Genomic DNA, 6,000 nt, shown 5'->3' on the forward strand with positions numbered 1-6,000 from the left:
TAGAGGGGAGGGGGAGGGTGTAAAACTCAAACACGGGCTCCCGAACACATGAAGCAACCCAACCAGAACACATGAAGCAACCCAACCACTCAGGCAGCACAACACTTGCCAACTTTTATATATATATATATATATATATATATATATATATATTCACACAAATGATCTATTACTTATTCTAACTAAAAATTTATCCACGCATGGTAACAATTGGATATAATTATTATTTATTCAAGAAGGAGACTTTACTATTTTAGCCGAATAGCCTAGCCCAATTGTTGGAGAAATTATTAAATAATTCTTGGATCATTGGTCTCGACCAATCATCAATTAACACGTAAGCAAAAAGTGGAATAAAGCTGTTATAAAGTTTATAAATTTGCTTAACTATCGATTCGTGACTGGGTCGGGATCAATAGTCTTGTGACATTGTAATAATTTCTCTAATTATTGGGCCCAATAAAGACCGAGATCATTGATGGCTAGAAGATGGTTATTGATGAGTCCCACGCCATCAATGTCAATGATTTATTATGTCCAATACTTGGGCTAGCTATTGTTTATATATATATATATATATATAATTTTATTACTAGGTTAATTTCATTTAGACCCCCATGATTTGTCAATACTTCAAGGACACACCTCCACATTTGCAAAAAATTAGTTAGATCCCCTATCAAAGGTTGTCGGCTGACAATGCTAAATAAATGAATGAAATAACTAATCTACCTTTTTTGTTATAGGCTTGACCAAACACTCTTTCTAGAACATCCGTCAACCGCTACCCTATCTGTCTAACCAAACAATCGCCTCAATAATATTCATCTAACCAAGCTTACTACTTCTGTAATGGAGGTAGAAGAGGAAGCGGAGGAGGTGGTGGAACCAAAGTTGGATGACAATGACAATAGTACTGAAGAAGAAGATCAAGAAGAGTGATCTATAGAAAAATAGATTTAAGACAAATAGGTCAATGTCAATGTATTTTATTTATTTATTAAGCATTGCATGCGACTCCGATGAACACAAAATGACCACATGAGTCGTAAGTAATGTGATTGATTGGTGGTTATGATTTAGCTTAGAAGTGAATAAGAAGAAGAACATCAGATGGGTGGTTGTGCTTCGGTAAAAAAAAATTCCTTCAAATTGTTGTTGTTATTAAAGGATTAATTATATATATATATATATATATATATATATATATATATATATTTGCGCACATAGATAAATAGAGAGAGAGGTACTAATTGATGAAATAATCTTTTGTAGGATTTTGATTAATTAAGTCAAGAAATTCATAGATCTTCCATTGATCCCACCGATGGTGTGAAAGTCAGGTTCTTCCCTTGAGAACATTTTTGCTAGTGAAGGCTCTTTCTCCCCAACTCTGCATAAGCTCCAACGAACTTTTACACGCACTTATTCGCCAAACTTGTGCCACTTCCACACCGGTAACCATCATCCTCTTCATCATCACTCTACGGGCTAGTGAATCTCCGGTCGCTTAACGTTTCTGAACTCCCTCTAGTTTCTATTTTTTCTTCGCCATAGCTATCGTCTCCTTCATCACAAATCTTGTCTTGTGACCTTGTAAGAATTTCTCCAATTATTGGGCCCAATAAAGACCGAGATCATTGATGGCAAGAAGATGGTTATTGATGAGTCCTACGCTATCAATGGCCATGATTTATTTCGTCCAACACTTAGGCTAGCTATCGTTTTTCTATATATATATAATTTTATTACTGGGTTAATTTCATTTAGTCCCCCATGATTTTTTAATACTTTAAGGACACCCCCCACATTTGCAAACATTCAGTTAGATCCCCTGTCAAAAGTTATCAGCTGACAATGCCAAATAAATGAATGAAATAACTAATCTACCCTTTTTGTTATAGGCTTAACCAAACACTCTTTCTGGAACATCCATCAACCGCTACCATGTTTGTCTAACCAAACACTCGCCTTAATAATATTCATCTAACCAAGCTTACTACTTCTACAATGGAGGTAGAAAAGGAAGAGGAAGAGGTGGTGGAACCAAAGTTGGACGACAATGACAATAGTACTGAAGAAGAAGATTAAGAAGAGTGATTTATAAAAAAATGGGTTTAAGACAAATGGGTCAGTAACAATGTATTTTATTTATTTATTAAGCATTGTATGCGACTCTAGTGAACACAAAATGACCACATGAGCCGTAAGTAGTGTGATTGATTGGTGGTTGTTGATGAGCACTGAATATTGCATATTCGAGCCCCTAAATATACGTATGTTAAGGCCTAAAGTAATACTTTTATCTATTGTTAGACTGATTTATGTTTAATGTGTGTTTATAAGTACTTTCCCATAAAAATGGTTAAAACCGAGACTTTATGATGAAAAGACTGATATCGAAGCTTACAGAGTTGTTGCCGGTTATTCAGAACAAGCCAAGAGCTTAGAATTTGGAAGAATTCAGGAACTAAAGCTCGAGCCCAAGTCCTAAGACTCGAGCCCTGCAAGAAAAAGAAGAAAAATCAATAAGGCATTAAAGCTCGAGCCTTGTACCTTCAGAGCTCGAGCCCTACTCAGTGGTGCTCGAGCCTAACCTCAAAATGCTCAAGCCTTGGCCCTCAAGCTCGAGCACAAGGCATCGAAATTTGAAGAGTTGATTTAATGAAAGAACCAAGCTCATAGGGCCTCGTGCCAGACCTCAAGGATCGAGCACCATCATTCAAAGCTCGAGCCTTGAGTACTTAAAGCTCGAGCTTGGTACCTAGAGCTCGAGCCCATGAAGCTTGGATAGAGCAATATTAAAAGAGATGAATCCCAAAATATTCTAAGTGTTGAAGGAAAAGATGCTTCGGAAAATAGTTGAAGAAATTTGGTTAAGTGTAAAAGTGAAGATCGAGCACCATTCCTTGAAGCTCGAGCAATAACTCAATGAAGCTCAAGCAATAACTCAATGAAGCTCGAGCCTTGTTCCCAAAGCTCGAGCCTGAACCTTAAAGCTCGAACTCTACTTCCTAAAACTCAAGCCTTCCATGACAGATCAGATTTAAGTTACAGGATTATTCTTTTTAAAGTCGTATCTCATTCCAGATGGGCCAGAAGACCTAAAAGCCCACCAAATCTTTATTTTCTTCTATAAAAGAAGGCACAAGCCTTGATAGAAAGAGTCCTTTTTTCTCATATTATTCAGACAACTGATACTGTGTTGGCGGCTTTTAGGGTTTCCATAACCTTAGTAGGTGAAGATCCGGAGAAGAGAAGTGTCGTCCATGACGATGGAGACTACTACAACACAGATGATATTTGGCGTCATCATGAGTAGCTAATTCCTCTCTTAGGGTACTGATGTAACCCAATCTAGTACTATGGTTTGATTGTTTTAACTCTGGGATATTGTTAATATATTACGTTTTTGATTACATGACTATGAGTAATTAAGATAACTCAATTAGATTTAATGTTTTTAATAGTTTTTGAATTGTTATTACCTTGTCTTAAATATAACTGTTCATTTTCTATTCTCAACCCATTCTTATTGGACGGTATCTGGCGGAGCCTTGCTGAACATAAGAATGGAGGTCATGTAATGGTGTTCCAATATTTTTTTATAAAAGAATGTTTTCATAGTTTATGCTTAAGAAAGATGGATTATTTACAAATTAGTTAAAGTAGGTAGGTGGATAGTCCATGCTAACCGCAGATAGGTTATAGGTTATAGTTAACTGCATTTTATAAAACACCTTTCTTTAAAACTCGAATTGAACGAATGTTATTGAGTTCAATTCATTTAAAATATAATTTGTTAAATTCCCAGAGTTGAAATAGTTAACCATTATATGAAGGTTTTGGTGAAGTCAAAACCCTAAGACCTTTCTCTCTTTGATCACTTTAGTTTAATTTTAGTTTGTAATCGTGACAACCAATCAATCAATTCAACCAGTTACCTGTAAACCAATATAGATTAATTAAAAGCAGAACATAATAACTCATCTCCCTGTGGGTTCGACACCCTCTCTATAGTGTTGTCCTACAAAGATTCGTACTATTGCGAGTGGTTATTTATAATTGACACAACACAACAATTTTTGGCGCCGTTGCTGGGGAGATTTGTTTATTAGTTTAGTTTTTAATTAGTTTTATTTTTTATTTACCAATCTTTGGACTTTCTAATATCTCACCTTAATTCTTTTTCTTTTCAGGTGCAGGAAATTAGCAGTGAGAACAAAAACGCTTAAGGGATAAAAAGCTTCGGTTTATTAAACCTTCTGTGAGTTTTTGCTGTTTTCTTTTACATGAAAATTTTATTTTTGTCACTATTAGGATTTGTGGAATTAGTGCATGTTAACTCGTCATACTCAGTCAAAACCTTTCGTGCATGATCCTGAAATAAAGAGAACTCTTAGTCAATTAAAAAAGCTTTAAAAATATTTGAATACAATAGGAAGTTCCTTTAATAACATGGCGAATAATCGTGATACACCTGGTAATGGTAATGGTAATGGTAATGGCAATGATAATGGAGAACGGGTGCCACATGTTCCTCCACAACCACAATTGAGGGATCATTTTATTCCTACCACATATACTTCTCCTTCGTGCTTTGTATTTCTGAATGCTGATGCAACCCATTTTGAGATCAAACCTATTATGATCCAAATACTTCCTACCTTCTATGGGTTTGCAACATAGGATCCTTATACGCACTTGGATGTATTTTTGGAATTGTGTTCGACTACCAAGTTGACCACTCTTACCAATGATTCATTCAGGATGCGACTTTTCCAATTCTCTCTTAAGGACAAAGCAAAAACTTGGTTGCAGTCCCTTCCACCAAATTCCATATCTACATGGGACATGTTGTAACAAGAGTTCTTGAAAAAGTACTACATAATGGGTAAAACCTGTCAAATGAGAAGAGAAATCATGGCATTTTCCCAAATCCAGGGAGAACATCTCCATGATTCATGGGAAATATATAACGATCTTCTAAGATAGTGTCCACACCATGATATTGCTAAATGGCACTTAATACAGATTTTATATGATAGTTTTTCTGATTCTTATAGAAACATGGTTTATGCATCTAGTAATGGAGCCTTTCTGCGTAAGAGTCCGGTTGACACTTGGGAACTGTTTGAGGTCCTAAGTGAAAATTCAGTGCAACATGTTTCTTCCTCTAGGTCTAGGACTTCACCTGGAATGCATAAGGTTGAAAAACCCTATGAGGTAGATAAATCTAGTGAGTTAGCCGCTCAAATAGAAGCATTGAACCGTAGGCTTAGTCAAATCTTATCATCTGGCTTTGTTCCTATTGCTAATCCACAAACTGCCTTGCCAAAGGAAATTTGTTCAATCTGTGCTAATCCTTCCCATTTTGTGGACACTTGCCCTATAATGGGACAATCATCTAAGATCCCACAGGAGCAAGTGAATGCTACATTCTCTAGACTAGCTTACCATCCATATGTTTCTACATATAATTCTGGCTGGAGAAATTATCCAAATCTATCATGGCATAATCAAAGTCAAGGAATGTGATACCCCTCAGATCCGAGACACCGGTTGATCAGGCCCAGGCCCAAACCCGAGGGAATATCAAATAATTAATATTTTATAACGAACACGGAATACAAAATGAATTAAGAAATGAAAGTTTAAAGCTGAAAAGAGAACTAAAAGATAATCCTTAAATAATTAAATACTTAAATTTGATAAACCAAATATCCATAATTTGAACAACTCGGGAATCCATCTCTAGTGGACCCCTAATAAAAATCTCACACTGAATGAAAGTAAAATGAAAGATAAAATCCAAATCCAAGATCTGGAAAAAAACCCTACATCGTCGGTAGAATGGAAGATCGTCTCTGCTCAGTACGAACAAGCTCCAGCCTGGAACTGACGTACACCTGAAAAATAGGAGTGGGTCAGGCCTACGAACAAGTTCTAACCTACTACAATCCAAGCAGAGACTCGATACGCATGTACATACTAAATAGT

The sequence above is a fragment of the Cornus florida genome, unplaced genomic scaffold (assembly GCF_030987335.1).
Source record: "Cornus florida cultivar Cherokee Brave unplaced genomic scaffold, ASM3098733v1 CherokeeBrave_3.0.0_Hap2_Chr06, whole genome shotgun sequence".
NCBI lineage: Eukaryota > Viridiplantae > Streptophyta > Magnoliopsida > Cornales > Cornaceae > Cornus > Cornus florida.